Below are 12,996 nucleotides of genomic sequence, written 5' to 3'. Positions count from 1 at the left end.
CACAACCAATGAGTAGATGGTACTACCCTTACAGGAGGGGAGACGTGGGAAACAGCAAGAATGACCTGGGATCATTTACATGTCATATTGCAGTAAGTTCGCAAGTGCAGGACTTCACCTGTGAACTGGATTTTCCAAACCATGTAAAGGGGGACGGTTAGATGACTATATAAATCCGTACACATTGTTCTCTCTTGCTAGCACGGAAACATGGTTTAATCACAGGTACTGCAATACATGGTGTAGCTACACTAATCTCTTGTTTGGAGTGATTCTGCGTGTGACTTGACCCTACAGAGCACAGCGGAAAACGCAATACATTGAAAGTGATCGTCACTAGTGGGCATATTACCAACAACTAGCGATATTTATCGCTAAATGGGCTTAGCGAGTTTATCGCCAAGCATCGCCGGATATTATCGCAGAGATAACGTGCTATGAGCAACGTTTATCTCTAAAGCGATAAAATATCCGGCGTTAGCGGCGAAATGCGTGAATATCGCTGGTAATCCAGCGATATTCACGCATTATCGCCAATGGGGACTTAGCCAGAATATCCACCTCCCATTGGATATAATGGCTGAGAACTGGTCAGAGCAGGTGTTAGGTTTTGGAGGTATTCGCGCTTAGCGCGAATATTTCCATCACTACTCCTGCCTTGCTAATAGGTGATAGCGACGTTAGCAACTGCTTTCAGCCGCTAACAGGTTGGGTACGCCAACTTTGCATGTCATTAGCGATAAATATCGCTGACATGCAAAGGGAGCCCCAAACCGCTCGCTATCGCCAACAAGCTGTTGCTAACTGCTGTCAGCGACAGCTTGCTAATAGGGCGATATAAATATAGCCGCTTAGCGGCCGAAAACAATCTAATATCGCCAGGCTTGGTAATATGCCCCTGAGTTCCCAGTTAAGCAATAAATATTACCTGATTTATGTACCTATTGGATAAAAACCATATTTAAAGAACAATTACACAGATTATCATAGACTATGACATTTCAATATCTAAATGAAGCTACAGACAATCCAATGTATTACAAAATGCTAAATATGCTAAATGATGTCAGGTTCCAACATTAGGTCAAATACGTCCCCCATTCTGAGGAACGTATGCCAGACAGGGTGGGTAATACTGGCTATAGCTAATATCTGTGCCAGATCACTGCTTTATTGAGGTGGCTGTGGCACCTACATATTATTATTATTATTATTATTATGAGTTTTAATATAGCGCCTGGTTACCATTAGGCATCCCCGCGCTCTCCCAGAGAGAAGCCACTACCACATAAAGCACCGGGATTAGGCAGGGAACAGGAAGGTTTTTAAAAGTTTACGAAACCGTAAAAAGCTCGCTTCCGAACGCAGGTGCAGGGGGAGAGAGTTCCACAGGATGGCCACATTTATAGAGAATCTTCTGCCACCTGTTCTCGCCTTCCTTGCCCTCATGACCAGCAGCAGATGTTGATGGTCAGAACGAAGAGAGCGGGAGGCCTTGTAGGACTGGACCATATCCCCGAGAATGGGTAGGCCTTTCCCCTGTAGTATCTTATGGGCTACACAGAGTGCCTTAAATTTCACCCTCTCTCTGACGGGAAGCCAATGTAGCGCCTTCAGTGCAGGGCGCGCCGACTGGCGCCTAGGAATGTCCGTCAGGAGCCTGGCGGCCGCATTCTGCACTTGCTGCAGTTTGTTTAGGGTGGACTCTGGGGCGCCCAAAAACAGTACGTTACTGAAGTCCAACCGCGAGATGATAAGCCCCTGAATAAGTAACCTCCTAGAGGCCGCTGGAAGAAGAGGTAGGATCTTCCGGGCTGATTGGAGCAGGCCAAAACACACGCCTGAGATCTTTTTTGCGTGTGTTTTAAAAGAAAGGTCCTGCTCAAGCCACACCCCCAGGCTCTTGATCTCCTGCTTGGGGGTGGGCACAGGTCCCAGACAGCTAGGCCAACTGCTAGGTGGTAAGGAGGGAGGGGAGTTCCCAAGCAACATCAGCTCCGTTTTGGAGCCGTTGAGCTTAAGAGCTGAGCTACACATCCACGTGAAGATCTTGTCCAAGCACGTGTGCAGCCGGTCAGGATGGTGAGTTACCTGGGGAAGACCTACCACCAGCTGGGTATCATCGGCATAGCTGATGATCTTGATACCCAGCGGCAGTACCACACTCTCCAGGGGGGCCATATAGATGTTAAATAAGGTAGGGCTCAATGATGAGACCTGTGGCACACCACACTGGAGAGGTACTGAGGGTGATTTCTCATGGCCTTCCTACACCTCAAATGTCCGACCTTCCAGAAAGGAAGCGAACCACTTGAGGGCCATCCCGGAGACCCCCACCCCCGACAGCCGACGGAGAAGCACCTGATGGTCTACGGTGTCAAAGGCAGCACTAAGGTCCAGGAGGATCACTGCCACCGATCCCCCTGAATCCAAAATGCTCCTTGCACTCTCCACGACTGCCAGCAGGGCAGTATCGGTCCCCTGACCGGGGCGGAAGCCAGTTTGGGATTTGGCCAGCGGGGAGTTGGACTCCAGGAAGCCAGATAGGCGGCTATTCACCAACTTCTCCGCCACCTTGCCAAGGCCGGGGAGAAGGGAGATAGGCCTAAAGTTGGCGAGGTCGACTGGGTCCAGGTTAGGCTTTTTCAACAGAGCCTTCACAACCGCTCCCTTCCAGCTAGGGGGTACCACTCCTTGGGCAAGAGACAGATTTATAAGGTCGGTCACTGGCCGACCGATGGTAGGGGCTACCTGCTTCAAGTACTTCATGGGTGCAGGATCTTTCGGAGAACCACTTTTCATGGTTATCAGAACTGCGAGAACTTCTTCCACGGTAACAGGACCGAGAGAAACCAGCTCTACCGATCGCACCCTGGGCTGAAGCCCTGGGCTACCATCTGAGGCACCATCCTCGGTGAGCCGGGGGAGAGATGCAAGGATGTTATCAATTTTTGTCTTAAAAAAGGAGGCCAGTTCGGAGCATTTCTCACGTGGGTCCTCGTGAATGACCTGAGGTTCGGGGGCTTTCAAAAGTTGTTTAATGACCCTAAATGATTCCTTCGAGGAGTTGGCCGCAGAGCCAATCCTCTCCGCAAAGAATCTAGATTTAGCTACCCGAATAGCGGATTTGTAGGTACTAAGAGCCGTCCGATATACTCTCCGGCTCGTTTCGCTCCAATCTTTCCTCCATGTCCGCTCCAGCCTCTTGCAGCCCTTCCTCAATGTCCTCAACTCAGATGTATACCAGGGCGCAGATCCCACTCTCTTACCCTTAGTGAGTTGTTTCTTTTTGGGGAGGAGAGCATCCAGTGAGTTGGTAAGCCAGGTGTTAAGATTCTCATCCGCGACTAGCGGATTGGACCCAGGGGGAGGCCGCGACGCCTCCAAATGTGCCGCCCATTTATCAACTTGGAGCCTAGACCAGGTTCTATCCATGGTGTAAACCCTAGGAGCCCGTGCAGCTAAGATGTCAAACTGCCACTGGGCCGGCACCATAAAGTGGTCTGTCCAAGGCAGGGCCAGCGATGGAAAAGCTCTGAGACTAATCGAGTTGGAGAGTATAGGGTCCAGCAGGTGGCCTTTCCCATGTGTGGCACCCGAGTTGGCGAGGTTGAACCCAAAGGTTTTGAGATCGCCTAGCAGATCTGCTCCCGGAGAGTTAGAAGGGTCATCAAGGTGGATGTTGAGATCACCTAAGATGACAAAGTTACCTGTTGAGGAAGCCAGAAGTGCAGTTGTTTCTAGAAGGGAGCTGAGAAAGTTACCCAAGGTTCCTGGTGGACGATAAATGAGCAGACCCGCCATAGATGCCGTAGGTGATAAGCGAAGCGAGAACTGATAGCTCTCACAGTCGCTCACTCCTCCATCCTGAGCTTTACACACTAGTGAGTCCCTGTGGAGGATAGCAACTCCTCCTCCTCTCCCCACAGGCCTGTCCCGATGGGATATGAGAAAGCCTGGAGGGAGTGCTCTGACGATGTCAGGACCCGAGCTGGAGGAAATCCACGTCTCCGTAAGGAATAGCACATCCAGGTCAAAGTCCAAAATAAGGGAATTAATCTCAGTAGCATGGCTAGGTAGAGACCGACAATTCAATAACGCCATGGATAACACTGACTTAACGGAAGCCGCCTTCTGACCCACAGTACAAGCCCTACAAGGCAGAAACGGCAATGATCCTACCTGGGCGAATTTACAAGTAATAGGGTGGGAAGGCCGCCAGGACATGAGATCCTCCCTCCCATACACAATAGGGAGGGAGGATCCTGATCCTGTCAGGTAGATGCAAAATGAACAAGTTACTTACCTTCAATAACAACTTTTCTGTAGAGACTTTATCCATCTACAGATTCCACACCTTTTGAATTACCACAGTGCCAGATTGGATCCAGAAACTTCAATAGCAATTCCATTGTGCACCGGGAGGTGGCGTTGTACAGCTCCACGTTGGGGCTGTCTTACTCGGGGCCACTAAAAGAATGCCAGCTCTATGCACGGACATCATTATAGTGTTGTGAGACTAGTTGTGCTAGGAACCTTGCGGTTCTGGGTGGATTTAGGAGAGGAAGTATGTGACTGGTTAGGAGGTTATTAATGGCTATGATGTAATCAGAGAGCAGAGTGAGATTGTATGCTGAGGAATAGATACATCCAGATCTCCGTGTGTGGTGTATTGATTTGCATGTTCCCGGGCTGGGGAGGATGCTACAACTGGCGATGAGTGCGGGATCTGTGCCCCAAAGAATCGAGACTGCTCTCGCTGGAAGTTTGCAACGCTACAGCAAATTTCTTGTGTGTGTCTCATGTGTCTGTTTTAATGAGAAGCAGTTTGAAGTTTGTGTTTGTGGAATTGAAGCCCCGCTCCAGCCCACATGTGGCTCTCGAAGCAGTTGAAGGCCCTGCAGAGGAGCACCTTAGGAAGTTCGCCAGAAACCCACTGCTAAGGCCAAAAGAAACGATACTGCGCCACAGCCTAACACAGAGCTATCATCGGAACAAACCAGATGCTAAAAGCAGTGACAACCAGGGACAAGAACAAAACTTTACTCACCAGTGATAGCAGATAAAATTCCCTATGACCTCAGAATCAGGCAAGAGAAATTGAGCACTAATATAGGGGCTGTACTTGCAAGGCTCCCGTAAAAAAATCTGAATGGCTGAAATTTTTCAGCAGCTGCAAAAGAAGACATGGAGTACGATGCAACAGCATTTCTGAAACCTCCACTGCCTTTCGACACCGCCAAGAAGCAAAATAATGGCACCAGATGGACTGAATGGATTGAGATATTCAATAATTTCATAGATGCCCTATAAGAGGTAGATGATAAAAAAAATCATTAAGTACCTAAAGAACCATGCCGGTGACATTGTAAAAAGTGCTAAAGAAAATATCACAAGTTGACGCAATATCATACTGTCAAGTCAATTTCAATCTGATGGTACATTTTCAAGCAAGCATGACAGCAAGCTGGTGAAAAGATGGACGAGTTTGTTGAAAGACTTGATATGCTTATCAAGCATTGTACATTTTGTGAATCTAATGATGAAGAAGTCATGCGTCTTCAAGTTATTGATGACTGTCTTTCAAACTTCTTCAGAAGATGCATGTTGAGCGAGATGCCCAGCTTAGACTATGAGGACGTTTGCCTTGTTGCCCAGCAGCACCGCAGAGTTGCTTTCCACTTGCAAGAAGCCGCTGAGAAAGAACTAGAAATGCTGTTGAAGCATGACATCATTGAGTGCTTCAATGGTCCTAAGCCATTGGTGTTGCCCCTAGTGATGGTGCCGAAAAAGGACAGTGAGGGTGCAGTGCGCATCTGTGTTGATATGCGCCAGGCTAACAAACCAATCAAGAGAGAAAGACATCCTGGTCCACACATAGTGGACATGCTTATGCAACTGAATGGTGCCAACGTTTTCTCACATCTTGTCCTGAACAAGGGATATTATCAGCTCGAGTTCGAAGTGAATTTAAGGTATATCACTACCTTTTTGACTCCTGTTGGTTAGTTCATATACAAGGTTGAGTTTTGGAGTGTCGTCCGCTGCAGAACTATTTCAGGATATTATAAACCGAATAATTCAAACTCTCACAAATGCTTTTAATTAGATTTATAACATAGTATTTGGAGCGACACAGGAGAAGCCCAACAAGGCTCTTACACAAGTGTGCAAACACAGAAGGCGTCCCTAACAGTTACTAGCTGATGTGTGTGAGTGCTAGGCAAGCAAAAAACGAAGAAAATCTAAATGCATAAAATTACATTATTCGTGTGCAAAGATGTCAATATAAAGGGTCACTCAAACAACAAAAAATACAAAGAAATACAGGAAAATATAGTTTATAAAAATGGTTATGAACAATTTATTACACAAAATATTTTAAAAACATAATACATTAAAATTTTTATTGATAGTCATATATACAGTAGAGAAATCAAGAAAACAAGGTCGACGCTGCGTTTTGGTCATTTCATACAGATGTTCACCTTCTTTAGGACAGTTTTCTAAATGGCAAAAACAATTCATACTGTTGTTCTTCAAACATGTTGTTGGTGAGACCCTCTTTTAACTGCACACATTAAAATCTTGCCCTGTGCCCGGCCGCGAGCACTTACATTTTTATTATATCATTGTAAACATTCTATACTATAAGAAAAACTCTTAAAGAAAACAATCCACATAAGTCATTAATTATCCTACTCGGCGTTCTACATAAGGAACATAAAAAACATTTCAGCCGGATATTTTAACATCATCTATCCTCGCTGGAATTTAATAATAATGGGACACTGAAAGATAGACATACGTTTATTAATCGCAAGGACAGGTCTAACAACAGTTGTCACTTCCAGAGTATGTGAGATCAAATATATGTGGCTGTACTTTCTAAAATATAATAAAGATACGCCTGGGGTCAGAACCTATTCAAAATAAAATTAGAAAATATCTCTCATAAATGTCCAATGCGTATATTGCAAACTAAACTTTAGTAAGAGAAATAAATACATACCAATGACTACTCGGCTCTCGAAATTGGGAGACCTTCTAACAGTTCCGAATTGATCAAATAAAAACTGTACAAATAAATAGAAGGTCTTAGCTAATTTAATACAGGGTGCCGCTGGTATAAAATTAAATACGAGACCAGGGCCCAAAAAGACTCGCCTGGCAGGGGACCTGAAAATTGGTCTACTTGCAAATCGCGACTGGATAGCGGCTGAGCCTAGCACATCCCCAACTTTTAAATTTTTCTGGCTCTGAAATGTTTAAATAACAGAAAAGATAGTTCAGTTCATCTGAGATTGCCTTAATAGCCAAGGTAATTTAATGATCGTCCAATGAATTTACCTGAGATTACTTCTGGCCACACTTATTTAGAAGGCTGTTAGGTTCTGCATAAACCTGATAAAAAAAGAATATGTGTCAATCTTAAAAATGTGAAAAAAAACTCCAGTTATATCTTACTTTATCTGATGATTTTAGTCGGACCAGTCAGAGCAGGCTTCAACGACCGCACATAAAGAGCCCCCTCAAAGCTGCCACCCAGGAGGAGCCATCTGTCGATCTGAAAGGCCGGGTCACCCTGCGGCCAGTACATACATTGGTTGATTACAGCGAAGTGTGATGCCCAGTAGAATTTCTTTATATCTGGAAGTCCGATGCCACCACCCCAACGTGAGTTTATGTGTGGCAATACGAGGTGGTTTACCCTCCCACAGCAAGTCCCCTAAGATACAGTCGAGTTCTTTAAAGTACCCGGAGCCAACAGGATGTGGAGTATTTTGTAGTGCATAAAAGAATCTGGGAAGGAACATCATTTTAAATAAGGCTGCACGTCCTAAGAGGGACAATGGAAGTGACTTCCAATGTAGGACATCTGATTTAAGACGCACTAGAGGCGGCAGGATATTATGATCGTAAAATCTGGACAGGTCTTTAGAGACCCAGATCCCCAGGTATTTGAAGCCATCGGTGGCTTCCGCCAATTGACAGCCCAGAGGGAGTGAAGGCTGCTTGCCATAAAGGATATAACGCACTGATTTAGTCCTGTTTATTGAATAACCAGCAAATTTACCATACACCTGAAATATGTCCAGGACCACGTTGAGAGAAGCAGCCGGGGAGGCCAAATATAGCAAAATATAATCTGCATATAACGATATGCGGTCCTCCCATCCAGATGTCCATTTGAGGCCCCTTATAACCCATGTCGCCAGAGGCTCAAGGGCCAAGGCAAAGAGAAGCAAAGACAAGGGGCATCCCTGTCTGGTGCCCCTACCGAGAGTGAAAACGGAAGACTTCCTGTTGTTGACTGCCACTTGGGAGAGCGGTTGCTGGTATAGAAGCCAAACCCAGCTGGTAAATTCAGGGCCAAAACCCAGTTTGTGAAGGACAGCGATCATGTAGGGCCACTCGATGGTGTTGAATACCAAGGCAGCATCAAGGGATACCACAACAACATCTTCCCTGACTATGTCGGCACGACACAGCACTCCGTAGAGCCTGCGCAAGTTGAGGGAGGTGTTTCTGGCAGGCATGAATCCCGATTGGTCTGGATGGACCACGCGTGTAAGAACTCTAGGCAGTCAGAGGCAAGAACCTTTACTAGTATTTTTGCTTCGCAGTTAAGCAACGAGATCGGTCTGTAGGAGGAACACTTGTTGGCCGGCTTGCCCACTTTATGAATTACAACAATATTGGCGAGCCTCTGGTCCTCGGGCATGATACCCCGCCCTACTTTCGCAGAACATTCCGGTGAGGTAGGGTGCCGTCCTGCCCGCTGTGAGCTTGAACAGCTCGATGGGCAAGCCATTAGGGCCCGATGCTTTCCCCCCACGTAAGTCGTGGATGGCTTTTTCAACCTCTGCAACTGTGATATCTAGGTCAAGATCAGAACACTCCTCTTCAGTGAGTGACGGCAATGAAATATCACGTAGAAGCGAGGAAGCCTATTCCTCCATATGCGATGTGTGGGATGTATAAAGTCTGATAGTATTGGCCGAATGCATCCGCTATATTCTGGGGGCAGTGAGGCGGGAGTGGGAGTCTGTTTCTATCTCAACCATGCCACAATGGGCCTGCTCCCTGCGATCTAGCCAAGCCAGCAATTTGCCTGCCTTATGGCCAACGTCATAGATTCTGCTAAGCGTGGCCCTATAATGTGTTTTGGCAGCCTCAGTAGCCAGATCAGTGAATTCTTTGACTTAAATACGCAGTTTCTGTCGCACCTCTGCCGAGTCATGGGTCCAAAGTGTGTTCTCTAAGTTTAAGATTTCCCCCTCCAAGGGAGTCATATCTGCACCCTTTTCCTTGCACTGTCCCGTGATCTGGACCAAAACCACCCCCGTATAACAACCTTGTAGGCCTCCCAAAGTGTTGCCAATGAGTCTACCGACCCTACGTTCTCCTGAAAGTAAAGGTCTGACTTGCTGAAGACCGTATCCCTGATTTGAAGAATCGTGAGATACCAGGAGTTTATCGGGGCAGTGCGGACAACCGAGGGCTCTCCCCCTACGTTCGACCCTACGTTCTCCTGAAAGTACAGGTCCGACTTGCTCAAGACCTTATCCCTGATTTGAAGATTCGTGAGATACCAGGAGTTTATCGGGCAGTGCGGACAACCGAGGGCTCTCCCACCTCTAGGCGACACAATATTGGTGAATGGTCGGAGATTCCCCAGGCCAGGTGCTGTATTTCTTTTACGTTGTGGAGTTGGTGTGCTAGCGTCAGCACAGAGTCTATCCGGGACATGCTACGGTGTTGGCCTGAGTAGAAGGTGTATTGCTGCTCATTCGGATGGAGTCCCCTCCAGACATCCACCAGGTCCATCGCACCCAGAAAACTGTGGATACGCATGCAGGAGGGCTGCAAGGCTCCCTGGGGCCATTGGTCGAGGGAATCACAGACAATAGAGTTAAAATCGCCCCCTATCAAGACTCTGCCATCCGGTAAATCTAAAAGTGGATCCCCAAGGTCTGTGAAGGCCTGAGTGTGCAATCCAGGCGGTATTTAGACCGAAAGGCGATTGAGTATGTGCCCCTCCCAGGTCCCGGAGGCTGCAACGAATCTACCTAGGACATCAGTGCGGATCAAGTCAGTTGTCAGGGGGAATGACTTCCAGACCAGTATACCCACTCCCCGGGAGCCAGAACCAAAAGCCGAGTGAGCCACCAGCTGGAAATCCCATCGCGACAAGGCCTTGCATGCATTTCAAAGCAAATGTGTCTCTTGTAGGAGGACTCTATCTGGGGAGTGCTGTTTCAAAAACTGGAGCACTATGCCCCTCTTGATCTTGTCTCCCAGCCCATTAGCATTCCATGATAGCAGCTTTAGCCCCTGTCTAACCGTCTTGCCCATCACGTCTTATTTTGTGTTCGCTCAATCGCAGGGGGAACCACCCCCAAGCGCCCCCAGGTGGAGACACCTCAGACCATTTACCCTTCATAAACAGAAATACCAAAAGCATGCAGCCAGTCGTTGCCCTTTCATGGATCAAGTCATATCTGTCATACCTGTAAAACAGAAAAACAACAATACAAATTAAAAGTACCTCCAATCTTCGCAAACACCCCGAAACCATGAAACAGAACCTCCCTCCCTGCCTTCCTGCATGACGGTGTCAGAACCTCCCTCCCACCCGAACTTGTAGAGTGCCTATCGCCCACCCGGTAAACTTTATGGGTGCGTGTGACCAACCAGGCACTCGTTCCAGAGACGTGAGTAACTGGTAGACATGTACTTTCTAGTCAAAAATACACGTTAGACTACAATTCAGTGTTCAAATCACAGTATGTTTATTCCAAAGGAGTTCCAGAACCACAGATCAATAGCGGTTCACTCACTAAGAGGGCTTGGACCGCATCTCAGTCCAACGGCAAGCAGATAGATCCCCCTACCCACAAATAGAGTAGCATACAGACCAGTCATTCAGACCCTCCTGTCGCCGCTTCCTGTTCGCTAGGCAGGGTGCCTTCATCGAATTGTTCGGTGTCCTTCTCGCCCCTTGCTCCCCGGGCGTGGTTGTTGCTTCAGCCTGCAATGTGCCATCCGTCCAACCAGTCCCAGGGCTCCTCGGGGGTATAGAAGAACCAAGCCTTCCCGTTCGATTCCACCCTCAGTTGGGCCGGGAAGAGCATGGCGTATTTCAGATCTTTCTCGCAAAGTGCTTTTTTGACATCAGGGAAGCTGCGTCGCTGTCGCTGCACCTTGAGGGTGAAGTCCAGCAAAAAGGTGATTTGACTGTTCTGGAATTTCAGTGGGGGTGCAGATCTAGCTGTCTGCAGGATGATGTCCCAGAAATTAAAAATCCTAGCCAGTAAGGGCCGCGGAGGGGCCCCTGGCTTTGGTCTGCCACCCGGCACCCGTTGCGCTCTTTCCATGGAGAAGAAGTTGGATAGTCCGCTTGGTTTGCGGTGAGTGGTGACCAGTGCCTCTACAAACAAGTCCGCTGCCAGCCCTTCCACCCGGAACCCCCAGTATGTGGACATTATTACACCTTGAGCGCCCCTCATAATCGTCCAGCTGTGCTTCTAGTTTGGTAGTGTGGGCCTGAATGTCATCCATCCAGCGCTGCAGTTCAGAGGTGAACGACCAAGAAGCTAGCTTTGATTTCTACATCCTTCAGTCACGTGTTCATGGAGCGCATATTCAACCGAATAAGGGATACTTCAGTGGACACCAAGTCAATTCGTGACTCCAATGATGTGCGAACAGTCGTGATGGCCGTGAGGATGTCTTGCAGTGTTGGTTCTCTCACCTCCTCTCCGGACTGCTGCTTCTCCATTGTGGCCGCTCCCACTTCCGGGCTTGCCCCAGGGGCCTTGTCCCATGCAAATGTTGGTGCCGCGACCCCCAGCCATGACTAAGCCGTTTTGATCAGCGTATGATCAGAGGGAAAGGCGCAAATCAGTTCTGCGCAGCTGGTGATTTATGCCAGGTGCCAATACAGCTTTTCCTGCGGGGCTGTGTGTGAAGCTATGAGCCGAGGGCTGTCAGGGAACAGGCAGTAGTAATGGGCCGATATACTACATCCCCGGGACAAGGCTTCAAACCCTCCTCCAGTTAGCCGGCTGTCACTTCTTCTCTGCGTATGGCCCCAAAAATAGCAATGGCGGCCAGGCTTCACCTTCCATTGTCACTTGCTTCATCCCCCTTCATCTGCTGGGAGCACAATCCGGCGGCTTACCTTGCCACCTCGGGGGTGAACTCGTCATTTGCCCGCTTCTAGCTGCAACCGCCCCTGCTTCTTGTGGTGGCCTCGGACCTGGCCACGTTCGGCCAGGAAGGCGTGGCCCAGGTGCTCAGGGACTATCAGGGTTGCGTCCTTCCCCCGCTTCTCCCACCCCAAGAGGCGGGCAGTGCTAAGGACTGGAGCCACCCGTCACGGTGCAGCTGGTGATCTTACCCACAACTGGGCCCAGTAGTTGGTTGTGGGGCCACACCCTCGCATCAGTGGGGTGGTAGGCTTATGTGTTCCCCGATGGAGGCGAGCACCCGGTACTTCCAGTTTCTACAGTACTTGGTGTTGTAGCGGGCGCCTTAAAGGTCAGGGCCCAGCCAGTTGCGCAGTGCGAGCCCCGCGCAATGTTCAATCAGGCAGTGGTGCGGCTTTTAGGCACAGCCGGCCACCTCTCGTCACATCTTGCTTCCCAGGGCTGCTGTCCAGCCTCCACTCAGCCCCCAGTGCTGCAAGGAGGTGTAGAACTGATTGCCCAGAGCAGAGCCTGAGTCAGCAGTTCCGGTTCCTCATATGGGCAGCACCTGTAACGCCTCCGCCGGGCCACGATGTGCGTCGTCAGGGCGAGAGCTGGAACCACCAGCTGGAATCGGCAGTCTCACAGTTCCTTCGATCCGTGGTGGGTTCCGACTCTTAATAATATCCTTTTCTACCAGTTTAGGAGCGGATTATTGGGCGGATATGCACTGGAACAGGCGTGCTCGGTCAGAGCCGCCTCAGAAAGCGGCCATGTCTCTCAGTGGTTGGCCACACCCCTG

The sequence above is a fragment of the Lissotriton helveticus genome, chromosome 8 (genome assembly GCF_964261635.1).
Source record: "Lissotriton helveticus chromosome 8, aLisHel1.1, whole genome shotgun sequence".
Classification (NCBI taxonomy): Eukaryota; Metazoa; Chordata; class Amphibia; order Caudata; family Salamandridae; genus Lissotriton; species Lissotriton helveticus.
This window is presented reverse-complemented; position numbering follows the sequence as displayed.